Consider the following 20,052-nt stretch of genomic DNA (forward strand, 5'->3'; position numbering starts at 1 on the left):
TAAAAAATAAGAGATTAATTGCGATTCTTTAATGCCCGGAACATAACATCTGAAGGAATGATTTCCCCAGCTACCAATCTTGTTTCGTATGCCTGAGGAAGCATGTTATCTTCGCTACCAGCCTTACACATTTATTTAGACATGGTATGTCACATTTATCTCTACACTGAGGTGGAGGTTTTAACGCTGAACTGTTCGAAGCATAGAACTATGGAGGTGGAGGTTTTAACGCTGAACTGTTCGAAGCATAGAACTATGGAGATGGGGTTAATGAGGTGTTGTTTCACGAACTTTCATATTTAGTCTCTAAAATTAAAATGCACGGTGGGAGCAATGCTACTGAATTGTTGTTAGATTTGGATTATGCGGGGATATTACAAGTTTCAGTAGAGAGAGTTGTTGAGATAGTGGGGGATTTCAAAAAATTGAAGAAGCTCGACGTCAATGACTGGTCGGAAAGCCAAAAATCTCGTTGTTTTCTTGATAATCTGCTGAATCCTGGACTTGCACGACTACGAGTGAGCAACATGTTTTATAAGGCCAAAACCATATTATTTCACTTGCAGTTTTACTATGTGCGATGCATGTTTCAATGGTACGCTCTTTTTGCTTCTGCTCTGAAGGCAACGTAGTGTCTTGTGCAGTGTTTACGGACAAATCTAGCTATGGGAAAAAACCGAGTATTGTTTTGTATGGCTCTATCTATATCGCTTGGGATATGATTTTTGAATTTATATTAATTTTCTAGGTGATTATTCATAACATTTTATTGGGGGATTTGATCATTTGCATGGTGTATTGTATTAGGTGAATTTGAAAAGTGAATTTATGTGATACCATTTGTTATAACCTTTGTTATATTAGTAATTTGTATAGTAATTTAATTTTATTAGGTAAATTTCAAAAGGTAAATATGGATTTACACAATGTTATTTGTTATTTGATAATTTGTGTGATAATTTCATAATTGTGTTAGGCAAATGTGAAAAAGTAAACTTGGATTTATAAATGCAAAATAATTAATATTTAAAATTCCATATATTAATGTATGAAAATATAATCCACCAATGTTCAATAGGAATATCTATCACTGTAATTGTTACTTATTACTAGTAGTGCCATATAAATTAAATGATTCGTAAAGGATGAGAGGTATTAATCCATAATAAAGATCAAAACAAAACACTTATTTCATGGTGCATCTCAGTTTCTTTAAACATGGATTAGAGATGCAAGGTAGTCAATATTTAAAATTCCATATATTAATGTAGAGAGGACCACTACATTATGTCAAGATCTTAATATAAAAATTTAGATTGAAAGAAATAATAATCCACCAACATTCAATAGGGATGTTTATCACTGTAATTGTTACTTATCACTAGTAGAGCCATATAAATTAAACACTTCATGGTGTAGCTCACTTTCTTTTTTTGTTGGTTTGTTTGTCTAAGTTGTTTGAAATGATAGTTATAGGCTTGACCTTTGGCTTGAGAAACAAAGAGCTACACATGGGCATCTAAGTTGTCAAAATCACTAGTGGATCGCACTCGGTCCACCACACCAGCCTTTTTAATACCACTACCACTAGATTTTTGCCTACAGAGTTTGGAATCGGTGACTTTCACATTAGAGAGTGACTTAGCATTACAACCAATCACGGTGTATTCTATGCCCAATAAGCTAGTACCTCTCATTTTCTTAATCTTAAAAAACATAAAAATTAACTAAATTATAACATTATTTTAAACAATTATTATTGTTATCAAAATAATTAATATATTAGTTCAATATATACATTTAAAAATCATGTAATAATATTTTTAATATTTATCTCATTTAACTATGAATATTTTTAATCTGCAAATAGGATTTTTATTAATACCATGAGTCAATATCATGTTTTATCAATATCAAAGGCCCAAAAAACCATGATTCATTTTATGTCACACTTTTGATCTATATATATTATGAATATTAAATCTCACTATTTAAAATTATTGGATATTAAATTTCAAAAACCTTATTTTGAAATAAGCATATTTTAACTAGTGATTATCATATTATTGTAGTTATCAAATTAGCCTGAACCCCTCAAAAAAAATACAAAAAATCACTAGTTTGATACCAACATTGTATTATTAGTTGAAATTCGATTTAGTTTTAAAGATAAATAGTTAATTAATGAAATATTACTCAAATATTAATGGTTTACTTAAACGGACATAACTGTTTTATTGTTAGCATTAATGGAGAAAGTTAGGTTTCCTATGTTTGAGTGTTTATTGTTTTAGAATAGGATTGAGATCCTAGTGGTTCAAACCACCTGATATTGTGCAAATATATGTAATAGATTATGTGAATGTGATGGTACTGAGCGTTCTGCCACAGGGAGTCTTCAGGTGAAGCTCTCACCTGAGAGTTGCTCAGTTTGCAGTAATAATTCAGTCTTGCTATTTTTAACATGGTATCAGAGCTGATGGTTTGGAGTAGAGATCAGTGAGGGTTGAGAGCCATAAAGGCTGAGATTTGTTTATGCTTTCAAAGGCTGAGTTGGTGAGCGTAGAGGACGTTGTGGATCTCGGTGCAGGTTGTGGTTAGGTGCAGGTGGTGCGTCGTGGTGCCCATCCTCACAGGATCGGAGGATCTGAGATCTATGATCTGTTGTAGCTTGGAGGAGAGGTTGTTTGACCGCGCGTGGAGGAGATTTTTGTCCTGCGTGTTGGCTGTGAGCCTGTGTGCCATGTGAACGCTAGAGAAGGAGTGTGTCATGTGGCTATTGCACGCATCGGAGGACGAGTGTCGTGAAAGCACTGTGTGTTGATCTGCTACATTTTCTGTTGTAGTTCGTGGCATGCCTAGTGGGGACGTCGAAAGGATCAGATCTGCTGCTCATAAGCAAAGAACGTCAAAGAAGGGAAGCCGAGCCACGGTGTTGTAGAGCCTGGTGTTGTAAGTTGTGGACTAGCTCAGTGGATTGCGCGCCGGTGGTGAAGAAGAGGCAGATCTAAATAGGTTGTCGCTGCTATTAGTGAGAAGCCCGTGGTGTTGAGATCTGCGCTGTGTGCTGCGAATCGATGCAAATTGGTGGTTGCTTGTGTGAAGAGGAGACACGAGAAGAGCAAGATCTGTTGCATAATTGAGCAGATCGTGAAGCAGATCATAAACATTTGTGTGAAGAGGCCGAAGCTGTCAAGGAAGTCGTGGCGGTTTGAGAAAAAAAAGTGATCCGATCTGTGTGAGGATCTGATGTTGAGGAAGTAGTTGTGGACGCTGTTGAGGAATTGACGCTGTGGGAGCTATGAGCGTGGAGCTGTCTTGGACGCTTCTGTGAATCTTTTTTTAACTGGGCAACTGTTGAAGTGTGGCATCAATGTGGCAAGGCCCATAGAGCACGTGGAAATCGTTTGTTCCTAGAACCCCCGTAAACTGGCGCTGGTGGCGTTGTTTTTGGTGTGGAACCGTGCAAAATTTTCAGAAAATTTGTACCATTTCGAGAAAGATAGAGTGCAAACATCGTCGGAATTGCTGCTTTTGGAAGTTTTGGTGCCCTTGAAGCGTGGATCATGTGCGTTTCTTGGAGGGAGAACACTATTGATAGCAAATCCTAGGAGAAGAAATGGAACACTGCTGCAAGATCCGCGCCACGAGGAAGTGGAGGCTGAGAGAGGGGTGCCATCTAGACGTGGAGGTCGTGGCTACCTGACGAGAAGTGATCTGGAGGCCGTGGTCTTACTCGAGCCCGTGTGCTGGCTGCCTCTGCATAAGGAGGCCATGGTGCAACCCCATCCACGATCTCATTTGCCATCGAGGAGGAGGAGATCAGGCGGCCCTGCTGTAGGAGGACACCATCTGTTGTTGAGGAACTGCCTATGAAGTGATCTGTGTGGGGTTGGTAAGAGCCATGGGATGCTGCTAGCAGTGTGAGGAAATCTCTCACTGTGTGGAGGAAAGCCATGTTGCGATCTGCGTGTTGTAGCTGTTGCGTGAAGCATCAGGAGCACTGATCTGCGAGTTGCAACTATTGCGTGAGGTGTGTTGCAGCTCTTGTTGAGGCCGATTTGCTGCAACAGTGGAAGAAGACCTGTGGCAAAGAGCGCTATTAAGGGCGTTGTTGTTAAAGAGTGTTGTTGGTGAGGAGGCGCAGTAGTGGAGGCCGAATTGGCTGTTTGAACGGATCTCGATTTTCGATGTTGTTACAATGGTCTCGTTTTTCTCTGGGAGTTGATTGGCACGGATCAATCAATATCGTGGTGTGTTTCTTGGAAATGGCTGAACTGGAGGCCGATTTAGTTAGTTGGACGCCGAATTGGCTGTGTCGGTGAGCGTATGTGTTTTGATAAGCACAGGAAGCTGAGGGGGACATTGAGCTGTGTCCTCCACTACCTGGACGATACTGGGATCACGTTGGTGGAGAGAACTGAGAGCATCGGTGTGACATTCGACTGTGGTGCTTTCGTTGTGGTGCTTTGGTGTGGCTGCTAGAGCAGACTGAAGTGCGTAGCCGTGAGCGCGGTGGATCGATTTCCAAATCAAAAATTGATAGGGGAGAAAATGGGTCTTCAAAGTAAATTGAAAGAGTCTCGTAGAAAACTAAGGAGAAATGCAAAATATTGTTTTGCTAAATTTAGTGATGTGTTTCAGGTTGATGCTGATGGACTAGTAGTTGATTAAGATGCAGATTTGAAATTTGGTGAGATTACTAAATGGCTAATGCCAGATTTACCGTCTTTTTCAGATATGAATTATGAAATATGGGAAAATGAAATGAAAACAGTATTATGGAAGGTAAATTTACTGGATTATGTTGAAGATGTTATTAATGATAGTGGAGATGCGTCAACATTAAGTCTTATAACATCTGCATTAGATGATAACATTATACTCAACATAATATATGAATATGGAGAGATTCTTAGTGAAAAATTCTTATGGGATGTTTTAAAAATGAAATACTGTTTGAATGAGGGCAATTATGCTGAAGATATTGCTCTTGAAAATGATCCCATATTTGATTGTGAAATTGAAGATGCAATGATGGGTGATGAATGTGTGTCTGTAACTGAAACTTGTGATGATGAAAACACATCCATTATTGTAGAACCTGAAATTTTTCCTGATACAGAAATCAAGTTTGATGAGACTTATATACCTCATGATGAGTGGATCAATTTGATGATTGAAAAACATCTTATTGATGAATTACTGTTTGGTGAGAAGGAAGGCCTATCTTCACATACAGATCAAATGCAGAACATGCTTGCAGCAATGAAATTGAGTGAAGAGGATGAAGGCATAACTATGTCAGCAGAGAGGGATGGAGTAGGGAGAGATGGAGAAATGAAAGCTCTCCTGAAGGAGCAGGAAGACAAAAGCAAATGTGGTCCTCTTTATAAATACAACATTGTTTTTTGTGAAGATATTGAGAGACAAGAAGAAGCAATTGAAGAATCCTAAGAACCTGCAACATCAAATGCAAAGAATGTCAGTATATACTCGAAGAAGAGGATAAGAGTTCATGTGTTCCTTCAGAGGGGGAGAAAACGTAAAAATGAGGCGAAGCTCCATCATTTTCTTACGGCAAAGAAAGTAAAGATGAAGTTTCATCCACAAATGAACAAGTATGGGCTCTGCTACAAGAAGACAAAAATGAAAGCTTTGTCTTTTACCATTGTAAGCCTAGCTGAGACTGAGACCAGCAGGCGTCGTATGTCATTTGAGTTTTTTAGTGAACCCTTTCTCCATTAAGGGGGAGTGTTAGCATTAATGGAGAAAGTTAGCTTTCCTATGTTTGAGTGTTTATTGCTTTAGAATAGGATTGAGATCCTATTTGTTAGGGAGTGGTTCAAACCACCCGATATTGTGCAAGTATATGTAATAGATTATGTGAATGTGATGGTACAGAGCGTTCTGCCACAGGCAGTCTCCAGGTGAAGCTCTCACCTGAGAGCTGCTCAGTTTGTAGTAATAATTTAGTTTTGCTATTTTTAACAATTATTTGTTGAAATTTGATTCTGTTTTCAAGATAACTGGTTTATTGATTCCTAGTGGTTTACCCAGAAAGACATTTTGTTCATTTAATACTAGATGATGTAAGTGGCGTACTTACACAAAAATATATCGTAATGGATGGTGCTCACCCAGAAGGAACGAATGGGTGAACGAAAAAGTAAAGAAAATAGAAAATCAGAGTGAAATAGGAAAGTTTATTATTTTCCAATTTTATCATTGTTTTTAAGGGAAACCAAGAAATAGAAAAATTGAATTTGCGACAATGTGTTAACAGGGTGGTAATTTTAAAAGGTATGGCTGATTTTCTTGGATTTTACATGTTTTCTAAATATATCTTTAAAAATTTTAGCTTATCGAATTTCAGCTTGGTAACTAAAGTTATTATATTATGATGAATTATTGAGTTGCCATGGTATAATATATGTATCCCTGAATTATTGTATTGCGATGGAATATTGTGTTGCAATTGTATAATGGATATAATATCTGACCATAATTATGTGTATTGATAATGTGTTTGTTATTAACGAGCAGACCAGTTTTAACTTGTACATGGTATGTAAATGCAGAAGCTAGTAAAAGAACCAATTCTACCATGTGTAATCGATCTACTTGGTAATCTTCAGAAAGTGAAGGTATGCATATACCAATTTGATAAAGGGGAAATACCTATATTGGATACGTTGCTTAAGAGAACTTCTGCTCTTGAAATAATGGAAGTGGAATTACCATGTTTATCCTAAGGACAATCGGTTGTTGGGACAGCTCCTTCCGCAGAGACGAAATTAAATGCCTTTTTGAAAGAGCTATTGAATTTCAAGAGTGGAAGTGCTTCCGCTCAAGCAAGAATATGTGTGAGTATTTAATATTGTGAATCGTGACCAAAAAAATGATAGAATGAAGGTATGTGACAGAAACTCCAAAAGTGCTGATGGCCTTGTTGCCATCGCTAAGTACTCTACTCATTGTCTCTACTGGTAAAATATTCCTATGTAGTCTACATTTCTCAATAGTTATGTCTGACGTTAAAATATTTCTTACATACATATTAGAAGATTAATCTTTGTTTCCTTGATATAAGTTGGATGCATTACAGTATGAATGTCTGGATTTTTGCCCTTCAATGTAGACATTTAGGAAATCTATGTACATTACAAATCAGATAGCATGGTGTTATCAACTATGGGTTGCACTTCAACTTATATTTTTTTAGTTGAATGTATATTTCTTGAGTTGTTATTTTCTCTTCCATGTAAATGCTTATTAATTTTAAAAATCATTATAAACTATTCCGCAATACTTTATAAATTAATTTTGCTAGTGATCTTTTTTTCAAAACCATTTTACGTTTTTCGATAACTATTTTGAATGTTATTTTTATTTATTATTGTGTAGAGTGGTATGGTTACAAAGGAATATTGTTATAATACATTAAAGTAAAATAATGCCAATTTGTTTAGTCTTAGTAACTTAATTATATGTGTTAATTTAAAATTTCAAAATTAATAACTTAATTACAAAATAAAATTAGAGACATAACTTGGAAGACAAAATTTAAACTCTTTTTTTGGGTTTTAACCCTCAATGAAAAAACTTGGATTGATTAAAACCTATTCTTGAATAACAACTATTTAGGGATACATAGAAAGCATTTTGTAAACAATTTTAAACTATTCAAAAAAACTCTTATGAAGCGAAACATTCAATATAAAAGTCTCTATAGAAAACTCAAAGTATGAAATAAAATTTTGTTTTCATACTAACCTATACCAATTTTGGAGTAACATCCAAACTATGAGAAAAAATAGGTTCCAAAATTGGAACTTCTACATTCAAATTTCATAGGTGGTAGATAGAAGAAATGACAGGAAATTAATAGAAGATATAAGAGATAGAGTACCCCAATGAGTTAACATGTTCTAATTCTTTAATTTAGCTCCTTATATTGTTATAATTAGGGGAGCCATCATCCATGATTATGTTTCCTATATACCATTTATTTCATGATGTATGGAACTAGGGTTTCACTCACATAGCGATGGTGCAATATTTGTACAACATGATTAATTTTATAAAATAATGGCTTTGGTTGTAAGTCCCACCTTACCAACTATTAATAATATAGACAAATAGAGGTCGCATTGAACACTCATACTTAATTTTTATTTTTATTTTTGGTTCTATAAATAATATGACTAACTTAGTTATCATGCAATTGTTTTCCTGCATTTATTTCAATATAAGAATATAACATAACAAGTCAAGGATAAGTTTCCCCTAAAACCAATTCCAAAACACATTTCCTCTCAAGTTTAAGAGATGATAGCATGTGTTTTTTTCATACTTATACATGAGCTCTCCGTAAAACTGGAAATAAATTCCACCATAATTCCATGTGCAAACATCAAGCTCGATCAACCTATTTGATTTCCTAGATTATGCTAAATAAGTTCCACTTATTGACTCTTGATATCATAACCACAAAATTAGCATGCTTTTATTACAAAAATCACATATAAGTGTATGAGTATTAACCTACCTATAGCAAGGTAACTGAGGGAAGGATATGCCTCTCTTCATCAGTAAATCTAATAAATGTGATATGTTTATGAAATGAAATCACAAAATATATTGACCCAACAACATTTCCAAATTCATCAATTAAAAATTCTCAATCCCAATTATTAAGGCAATGCTTCAATCATGAGAATTGTATAATGAATGTTGCAGCAAGAGAAACTACTGTTACCCATTCAGAAGCATATTATTCTTCAAAAAAGTACCAATTAAAACAATGGTCCTGCATAAATTGGGCACAAATAGTTGTTTTCTACAATCATTGAAGCATAAGATTACACCCATGAATATATGCAACTCGACCAAACTTATTATGCTCACTTAAATCCTACAGAATTAGTCACTATAAAATTGTTTCCAACAACAACTCCCTCTTTTTTTCATGATAGCTTTAAATGATAAAAGAAACAATTTTCCTATTGAAATTTTCTCTATTTACACTTCAACAACATTATTAAATTCATTTTCACATTCATACAAAAATTTGCAGATGTAGGAAGCTATATCTATTGAAATTTTTAGTACATAAAAGTTACAGTCATTAAGACATTTAATCTAATGATTTATGTGCATAAAAACTATAGTCATTGAGGTCTTTTGACAAACACTTTGCAAACATGCAATCTATAGCCATTGAGGCCTTTTGGCAAACACTTTGCAAGCATGCAATCTACAAGCATTGAGGCATTTTTTCAAACACTTTGTAAGCATGTAATTTATAGCCATTGAGGCATTTTGTGAAATACTTGGCAGCAATGAATTTGAGATTCTTCTTCAACCCATTTAACTCATAAAATTCAGAGATTGAAACTTCAAAAGTTGGAATATTAAAACATGGACTAAATAATCTTAGTATTTCATCAAAAACTCAACAATAGGCGCACATAATTGACAACAACAATCTGAAAAATCTCCCATATATACAATTTGGGTTCTGAAAAGTGTTTTTTTTGAAATCAATTCGAGGGTTACAAGTCCATAGGGTACGAATACCCCGTGATATTGAGTTGAATTGCAATAAAAATGCCCAGTGATGTGATTCTTTTAAACAACAAAAAAATGGATTCCTACTATCTCATTTAAAAATTTTGTCAAACACTAAGTATGCAAACTTCATCTACAACTGTACATGGAGAAAGAAAACTCAAATTTATGCTAATATGGTATTTTCATCAAACTCATGGAAGCCTGAATGCTTCAGCCATTAAGACCTTCTGTCAATTAGTTTGCAACAACACTCACTACTACATGAATGACACTTTTAAGAAAAAAAAATTAAGACAAAGAAATATTTTGTCTTAAAAAGTCACTTTTTATTTTAGTTATTTTACATTAAAATTTAATATCATTTGAATTGTCTTAAATATAAAATTTAAGACAAAAATAGTTTGGACAATAATATTTTAAGACAAAACTTTATATTTAAGACAAAAACAATTTGAGACAAAAATATTTTGAGACGAAACTTTATATTTAAGACAAAAACAGTTTAAGACAAAAATATTTTAAGAAAAAACATTATATTTAAAACAAAAACAATCTGAGACAAATGTTTTAAGACAAAACTTTATATTTAAGACAATGGTCACTTAATACAATGGCAATTAAGAGGAAACCCATCTAAGACAGTTAGAAATTAAGACAAAATCATATCAATTTATGACAATATTATCTAACACCTGCAAAATTGACTCTAACAGTGTGTCCTAAGTCCACCAGCTTGCAGGCTACTATTGTCTGGCGCCTATACCAAGACTACTATTTCACTTACCATTCACGTTATCTTAAATAAAGACAATTTTTTTTGGGCTCTTCATTTTGTGGGGGTAGACGACTCGGAAGAACGCAACAACTTTTCCTCGCAAGATTTCATAGACATCAATTCCTCCATTGTCCCTTCAATATCTACTGATATTATTAGAGATAACTTGTGTGTCGTTGCATTCAGGAAGTTTGCACAGAGATTACATGAGTGGATAGGGGATACTTATATTTTTTATTTTTGAAAATAAATATTCAAACCACATGAAATTTAATCATATCAATTTATTTCTTTTATATTATATTTTTCCTTTTTCATTAATCATTTTTAATTAAATATAAAATTAGAATATGCTAATTATATTATTTTTTAATTAATTATAAAATTAAAATATAACATTTTGAAAAATTGGAATATTTTTAACTAATTTTTGAGTATTTAATTTAATATATATATTAATTTTAAAATTATATTAAAAATTATATAAAAGTAGTCAAGTCCCACTCGCACAACTAGTTGAGGATGGGCCTCGTCAGCAAGGTGACCTTGGATCAAACCTCACAAAGGTTGTTGTGCCCTTGCTAGGGGGAGGAGACATGATAAACCCAGTCAGCTTAGCGCTGATGTGGCCAAGGTCGGGTAGGATCCCCGGGTGACTTTGAGGATCACAAAAAATTTGAACAATTTTTTTTTTACATAAAAGTAATAAATTAAAGATAATTTGACTTTAAAACAATTACAATATTAAAAATATAATAATAATAAGAAAATTTAAAAAATGGTTGGCCTAACCTTCAATTGTTTTATATATATATATATATATATATATATATATATATATATCAAAACTATACATAAAGGAAATCCAAAAAAAAAAAATACAAATTCATCAAAATATATATATATATCAAAACTATACATAAAGGAAATCCAAAAAAAAAAAAATACAAATTCATCAATATATGCATTTTAGACCTTCATTTTTTCCTTTTAAATGAAAAGTTAGAAATTTGATTCTTGCATATGTCTTATACTCACATCTCAATTTTATTTTCACTATTGAACAAATATATCAAAAGATAAATAACAATAATTTAATTGTTTCTTAGAAAATATTTTAGTATTTAAATTTTTTCTTATTGTAAGAAAACTTTCTTCTCTTTTTTTCCAATAAAAAAAGCATAATTCCATTAATATAATAAAAACAAAATTACATTCTACATATATACTTATATCATTGTGTATTGTTGCCATTTGTTTCAATGTTCAAGAAGAGACTTATAGAGTTATATCATGCTACAACAAAAGCTATAAATATGTACTCAACCATAGTTGTGCCATCATGAATCACCATACAAAAACCATGGCAAAAAAACTAAAAACAACTTTAACTGTTTCACACATTGTTTCCATACTAAGTTGAACTTTATACAGAAAAGCATGCCACTGCTCACAAATATTCCATTTCCATATACAAAAAGTTGATTTGTGCCCAAAACTGAAACAAGGAAATTGTTGTCGCCACCATAGAAGAAGTCCAAAAACTGTTATATATATAAGAAACAAAATATAAATATCATAAAGTTCTCGGTGCCCAGGACTATACTGGATCATGGATGAACTGTGGAATATCATCAAAGGGCCTGTGATAATAAGCAAAATGATCAAGTCCATGTATCTTTGTCACATGCCATAGACCCATGTCCAAAACAAGGCCTTCCTTAGAAAATTGGTATGCATCTCTGTTCCTCTCCCTGAAAATGTATCTCCAAGAGAAATGAGTGAAATTTAGACACAGTGTAGAAATTGTAGAAATTCCTTGTAGATTCAAACTGCTTATGTAATATGCTAAAACAAAAGCCTTGAATCTATAAGGAATTTATTTATCGTATCAGAGGTGAAATCACACTAGAAGAGAAGAATATGTGTTTGTCTTTGCACGTGAAATTGAATTTGCAGGATCATTCTCCAGAGCCAGTGGGATGTCTTTCTATGGATTGAGACTTGAGTATGCCCTTAAGGATATATCGAATTATATTTCTTGGAAGAATAGGATGGAGGCAGTGTTGGGAGGCAACGGGATGAAGGAATTCATAGATGATATTCCTAAGCCTCCAATAATAGATGCTTAAGATCCGGCAAAGTGGAAGAAATGTGTTGCAAATGTGAGGAGGATCATACTAAAATGAGTTCGATATCATATTGTCTCGAATCTCCATGAGAAGGATACACCATATGTAATGTGGAAAGCCTTGATAGACTTGTTTTAGAATAACACTGACAACAAGAAGCTGGCATTAAAGGACAACCTTCGGAAGATCAAAATGGAGAAGGGATACATAATGCCACATTACTTGATCAGGTTCACCTAATGTCAGGATGAGCATGGGAGCGTTGGTATTATAGTTTTTGAAGATGATCTGGTCAGCCTAACACTTCTAGGCCTTCCCAAGAGTTAGCACAGCTACCAGGATTTTGTAAATGGGAGGGAGCATCTACAAAAGTGGGCATGGTTGTGGTTCGACTTGTTGCAGGAAGAAATAAGGTAGAACACCAAAGATGGAACCTCATCCAAACATGATGATGAGGAGAATTGTGCCTTGGTTGGAAAGGCAAAGAAAGAGAAAGGGAAGAAATCCCAATCCAAAGGGGATCCAGTCAAGGTGACAAGAAGAAGGACTTGTCAAAGATTAAATGTTTTCATTTCCGTGAGCTGGGACACTATGCCACAAAGTGTCCGCTAAAGAAGGCCAGCAAGAATCCCTCAAGATGAGTGGCAAGTGGAGATCTGCATTCACAATTCGAGTTAGATTTCACCCTCATTGCATACATGGTAACATTGGTGATGGATAGTCTATGGTATCTAGATAGTGGAGCCTCATTCCATATTATCAGAAACAGAGAATTTTTCAGTGACTTGGAGGAGAAAGACCTCCATATACACATTGAGATGGGAGATGATGGAAGGTGCACAACCGACATCGGTATTGCTATTTTTCAGAGGGAGTCTAGTTCTCCTCTCACATTAAAAGATGTCATGTATGTTCCGGGTCTAAAGAATAATTTAGTTTCAGTTTCTATGTTGGAAAACCGTGGCTACAATGTGATATTTAGAAAAGGAAATACTTTCCTTCATCACATAGCCACAAGAAGGGTGAAATGAATCGGAGTTTGGGTGATGAACCTCTACAAATTGGATGTAGAATATTGTGCTGCTTTGAGCACAAAATCAGAGAAATTGAAAAGCTGAGACATCAGTGAATTATGGCATAGAATATTGGGCCATTAGCACCATGGATCCTTGAAGATCATGCAACAAATTTCTACAGGACTTCCCAAGGGTGCACTAGAGTAGCGAGATACATGAAAAGGGTGTACGCTAGGGAAGTACACCAAAGCTGCCTTTCATGATAAGGATAATCGAGTGCAAGTGATCCTTGAAAGAGTTCACTCATATGTGTTTGGACCATTCTCGACAACCGCCGTGACCAAGAACAGGTATTATATGATATTTGTATATGATTTATCATGCATTGTTGGATATTATTCATGCAGAAGAAAGACCAAACATTCTCAAAATTTTGAGAATTTAAAACAATTGTTGAGAAAGACACTAGTAGGAAAGTGAAGGCTCTCAGGAGAAATAATGGTGGAGAATATGTGTCGAATGAGTTCAAGAACTTTTGTGCATCAGAAGGAATTCGACAGGAGTTAATAGAAACCCATAAACCACAATAGAATGAGGTGGTTAAAAGGAAGAACATAAGTATTGTGGGAGTTGCATAGGCAATGTTACATGATCAGGGCATATATTTGCATTTGTGGGTTGAAGCATGCAACATAGTTATATATGTGCAGAACAGGAGCCCTCATCGAATTTTTGGGATAAGTACACTAGAAGAAAATTTTCCAGTGAAGAAGGCAGATGTGTGACACTTCATGATCTTTGGTTCATCAATTTACTGTCATGTTACCAAGGATGCAATGAAAAATCTAGAGTTGGCAGCTGAGTTGGGCATATTTGTGGGGTACACTGATACACCTCACAACTATTGGGTGTACCTTCCATCTCAAAGGATCAAGATTGTTTGTAGAGATGTGAATCTTGATGAAAAGAAGGCCATGAGATGTTCCCTTCAGAGGGATATTCAGTTACATGCAGATGAGGATATTTTAGCTCCAAAGGAAGAACCTCAAGATGATGTGGAGCATACACAAGTAGAGGAGCAGAGAGTGGAAGCACTCACTCATGAAGAGACATCCATAGATTGAAGGAAGTGCACCAAAGAAGATGAAATATTGATACATGATGCTAGAGAGAATGTTGGAGAACCCACATCACAATGCAGGAAGAGGAGGTCACCAGATAGTTACACCGGCTACATGTCTCTAATGAGCGAGAGTGTAGAGATTGAGCCATCCTCATTCGAGGAAGTAGTGCAACAACCAATGTGGGTTGATCCCATGGTAAAGGAATATGGTTCCATTATCAGGAAAAGTGCTTGAGAAGTTGTTCCAAGGCCATCGGATAAGGAAGTGGTAGGTTCCAGGTGGATCTACAAGGTGAAGCAAGTAGCAGACGGGAGTGTCGAGAAACACAAGGTCAGATTTGTGGCCAAGGGGTTCTCTCAGGTGGAGGAAATTGATTACAAGGAGACATTTTCTCTAGTAGAAAGGTACTCTTCAATATGATCTATTCTATCACTTTCAGCGTATATGGGATGGAAGATACATCAGATGGATGTGAATACAACCTTCCTCAATGGAGTGATTGAGGAAGAGGTGTACATAGAGAAATCGGAAGGATTTGAGACCTTCAATATAGATTCACATGTGTGCAGACTCAAGAGAGCATTGTATGGATTGAAACAAGCACCCTATGCTTGGTACACCAGGATCGACAGCTATTTCACCGGGTTGGGCTTCACCAAAAGTGAAGTAGATGCAAACCTTTACTATATTGTGGTTGAAGGTAAATTATTTATTATATTATTATATTTCAATGCTTTAATTGTATTAGGTGATGAGAAGTTGGTCAAATATTGCAAAGAGGATCTTGCAAGACAATTCAAGATGAAGGGCCTGGGGCTCATGAATTATTTCATCGGTATGGAAAGGAGATGGGGAATAGTTTGTTTCTCAGGGCAAGTATGCCAACGAGATAATGAAGAAGTTCCACATGGACAGCAACAAACCCATGGAGACTCCTTTACCAAGGAATTGGAGGAAGGAAGATGCTACTTCAGGTGAAGTGGTAAAGGCTACCATTTACAGGCATCTAATGGGTTCACATATGTACTTGGTGAACACACAACCATACATGTGTTTTGCAGTTAACCAACTTAGTCAAGAAATGGTTAAGACAACCAAACTATATTGGAAGGAAACTAAAAATGTGTTGAGATACCTCAGAAGTACCACTCAGTTTGGTATTTGGTACATATGGACAGAGGGAGTGAAGCTTCAAGGCTTCACAGATGCAGATTGGGCAAGGAGTCCATCAGATAGGAAGAGCACATCAGGAAGCAGAGATCAGTTGCTCTCCGTTCAGCAGAAGCATAGTACATGGTTGCTAGTCAAGCAACTTGTGAAGCTATCTAGATGAGGAAGATTGTTGTTAGGTTATTTGGTCAATAGATAGATCCTATAATGATTTACTATGACAATCATAGTTGTATCAAACTCTCTGTGAATCCATTTTTTCATGATCGGTCCAAGCATACCAACATCTAGTATCACCATCTCAGATATTGTGTGCAAAGGAGAATCATGTTTCTAGAGTACATTCCTACAGAGGAACAGGATGCAGACATCTTTACTAAGGCACTATCAAAAGGAAAATTCAAGTTCCATAGAGGCGGGATTGGGGTATATGATAATCCCTTTCTTGTTGAGAGGGAGTTTTGAAAATGCAGCAAAAAAAATCTTGATTTAATTTTCCCTTGAATTAAATTAGGAGAAATTTGTAATTCCACATCACAAGACAACTTGTACGAGTTAACTAAGTTAATTTGACTTAGTTGGTTCAATTAATTCAAGTTGAGGGTCTAACTTGAGTCATGTAGAGTGGATTTTACTTTATAGGAGCCCTGGTTGAGTTTATTTTGAGTTGTAATTAATTAATTCAATTTAACTGAGTTAAAGTCAGTTAAACTAGTTTCAACTAATGGAGGAACTAGTAGGATGTCTAACAGTGGGGTTTTTCTTCATGTGTTCAACCAGTTAACTGATAATTCAATCATAAATAACTCATGAATGTGTGATCTAAGAGTTACCCAGTTGAGATTGGAGTTCAAGGGAAGTGTATTATCAGTTGTATAATCATCCAAATTGTACAGGTGGTGCATGAATTTAGAGGAAGGCCTATGATGGATTGCATAATTCCAATTGAGGAATTTCCCTAATTAATAGGGGATAATTCCCAAGGAAAGAGTGCAAGGAAATAGGGACTTGGGAAAACTAAAAATTGGTTAAGTATTGGCCAAGGCTTGTCTAAGAAGCTGCGAGACAGATAGAGATAGTGTAGAGGTTTCTGAGGATTGAGAAAATCATTGTAATCTTCTCATATTTTCTGACTAATGCAATATACTGATAGCATGGGTTTTTAGTTGTGGCTTTCCGTAAGCAATCATTGTGTAATGTATTGATTGAATTCTTTCTCTTGTGTGCTTCATGATTTCTTGATCGATTAATTGTTTTAGTTGATGAGTAAAGTAGATTCAAGTATTTTGTTTTAGCATATTACATAAGCAGTTTGAATCGACGGGGATTTTCTATAGAAATCTCATCTGTAATAGTCCTCAGAAAAATATTTATGCTTCGTTGTGACCCATTGACCCAGTTGATCACCAGCAAGAAATCCCCAAAGATCTGAATTTTTTCACGCCCTTTATAAATAGCAAAATCCACTAAATATCTGCATGCTAACAATTCTGACCAATTGTTTGATCTGTTGCCTATACCCATTTTGACCTTATAAGAATGATGCTCAAATATGTAAAGAACAAAACCTCCTCCTACGAAGTTTTTGTTTTCCTTGACTTCCCCTTCGAAGTAGCCCTATAAAATTTATTTGTCTAAGAGCTCTTCTCTTATGATTCTTGGAGGAGGAGCTTCTTTGGATTGTGGGTAATGACTAAGGATAGCCACACTTGCCACTGATATTTTTCTTAGGTTAGATTTCAGACCTCAAAATATTTCCTTGTTCCAGGTGATCCAGATCCCCTAATTGATTATTAGAGGGAGAGCTTGGAAAATTCTATTCTCTCTATTATGAACCCGGGAATGTTAGGATTCGGCATATACTTCTTCCCCCCACCTGCTCTGGAAACCCAACATCGCTTTGCATTCTTTCCAAGTCCGTTGGTAAAGGGGCATGATGTAAAAAGGTGATTTATTATTTCACTTGCTCCCTTGCATAAAGCACATCATCCTGGGCCTACTGCATATCTTCTTTGCATAATATCCCACGTCAGGACCTTTTTAGACATAATGCACCAAGTTATCAATTTTTCCTTTGGTGGGCATTTTTCCTTCCAGATAGCCCTCCACCACCATACCTCCTCCTCCATTTGGGTCTGTGACATCAAGTGAATGTATCATGATTTTGGAGTGTAAACACCATATGGAGAGAAAGCCCATACCAACTTGCCATCCTGGTCAGTAAGCCTAATATGGGCCCTTTTCAGCACTTCCAGATAATTCCCCCAACTATCCCAGAAATCATGGGGGAGATTTAGGTCCACCGTTGAATACCATCCTTGTGACCAGATTGATGTAGTCTCAGGATTTTCAATTTGATTCAAGTTTATGATGCCAACATCCTACAGAAAGATTACCAGATTTTGAGGTAGAATATTATCAGCACCATTGCATGGCCATGGATCACATCCCAGCCTCATCATTTCTACGTTCCCAATCATCCATGCCAGCCCAGTAGAGATTAAATCAAATGAATTTAGGACAGATCTCCAAACCACTGAGATATTTCCTCTTGGCTTGATAGTCGTTCGAATCCAATTTTCCAAAGAAAGGGGCCTAATGTACTTTTGATATACTACCTCAGCCCATAATTTGGACGTGGATAGCAACCTCCATCTTGATTTCACAGCCAGTTATTTTAAGAAAAGAAAAATATTTTTGAGTCCCCACCCACCAAGCAGTTTGGGATTCGTTATTCTCGACCATTTGACCCATGACAAAAAAAATTATCTTGATTCCCTTCCTAGAGAAATTTAAAACATAGTCTCTGAGCTTTTTCTAAAATAACTCTTGAAATCCATGGTAGCACCATCCAGTAGATTGGGATAGCTTCAATCACTGATTTTTCCTGGACAAGCCTTCCAGCTCGAGATAACCACCTATGACTCCAACTAGCAAGTCTCTTCCCTAGTTTTTCCACAAGCCAAGACCAGTCTTTAATCCTATATCTATTTGGTTTTAACTGGAAGCCCAAATATTTTATCCCTGCTTCAAAAGTCCTTACCTCATAAGGGAACAAGTTTCTCAAATTTGTGATTTCCTGGACTGTCAAATTATGAACCGTGAGAGTGGATTTCATATCATTTACCACCATTCCAATTACACTGCTGAAGAGTGTCAAGATATCATGTAGACGTTGAATGTCTTTATAATCCCCATTGAAAATATTAAAATGTCATCAAAAAATAATAAATGAGTGATAAACATTGTTGGAGCAACACTTAAACCTTTGAAATCCCGTCTTCTTTTGGCCTCTGTCAACATTTTTCTTAAACCTTCAACAATAGGAGAAAAAGAAGGGGCAATAGAGGACAACCATGTCGAAGACCCCTCTTTGCTCTAAAAAAAGGGGATGTTGCTCCATTGATAAGTAAAAAAAAAAATTTCTACTAATATTGATTGTGTGTGTGTGTGTATACAAAATGCAGTTTAGTATTTTTTTATATTAATTTATTATTAGGTATTAAGATTTTGGTAAATATTTTCATCTAGTAATTAGAAAACCATGAATGCATTATTAAGAAACAAAGTAATATTAGTAATTAATATCATTTCAAACTAGGGAATAACAACTATGTGATTTATCTTCCTCCCATAATAGAGATATATATAAATAAATTATGAAGGAGGTTGAAGGAGTTCCTCTAGCATAAACTTTAATTTAACCTTAAAATCCATTGTCATGCCCCTATAATCACCCACATCGAAGGTTGACTTAGCGCACCCAGATGACCCATCACTATAGGTTTGTGGTGCATCATGACTCATTTCATCTCATCGAATTTATCAATCTGAAACTATGTGATTCCATACTACACCTCACTTTTTATATTTCAGGATTATTAAAATTCACAAGTTTATCACTTATTGAAGCATGTAGATAATCATTCCATACAATTATGCCTTAACATAACCAATATGAAAATGATATGAATGAAAGTAATCTTATAGAATCAACAACGCAACTGGCCTAACAGTTTTCAAATATTCAAATGTGTTACAACCAAGTGAACTCTAGTCTCATATAGAAATTTAAATATTATAAGAGCACACAATTCATACAAACCTATCCCCAAATTTCCTATTTGATTTACTACCATCAATTGCAACTTTGTCATAGATCAAAATTGTTTCACTTGATAGAAATAATAAGTACTCTCGTATGCATGCAATGTATGAAGAGTTAAGTTAAGTGAAAGAAAGAAAGTAAAGTCTAATAT

The 20,052-nt window shown here is 35.3% G+C and overlaps 1 pseudogene; it reads left to right on the forward strand.

Annotated features, from left to right (window-relative positions):
* Positions 1–20,052, forward strand: part of LOC149144582 (uncharacterized) — an 85,675-nt pseudogene that overhangs the window by 31,981 nt on the left and 33,642 nt on the right.

Source organism: Pinus tabuliformis, chromosome X, assembly GCF_031772625.1.
Source record: "Pinus tabuliformis cultivar Carrire ecotype Pingquan chromosome X, CPIR1, whole genome shotgun sequence".
In the NCBI taxonomy this organism is placed as follows: Eukaryota; Viridiplantae; Streptophyta; class Pinopsida; order Pinales; family Pinaceae; genus Pinus; species Pinus tabuliformis.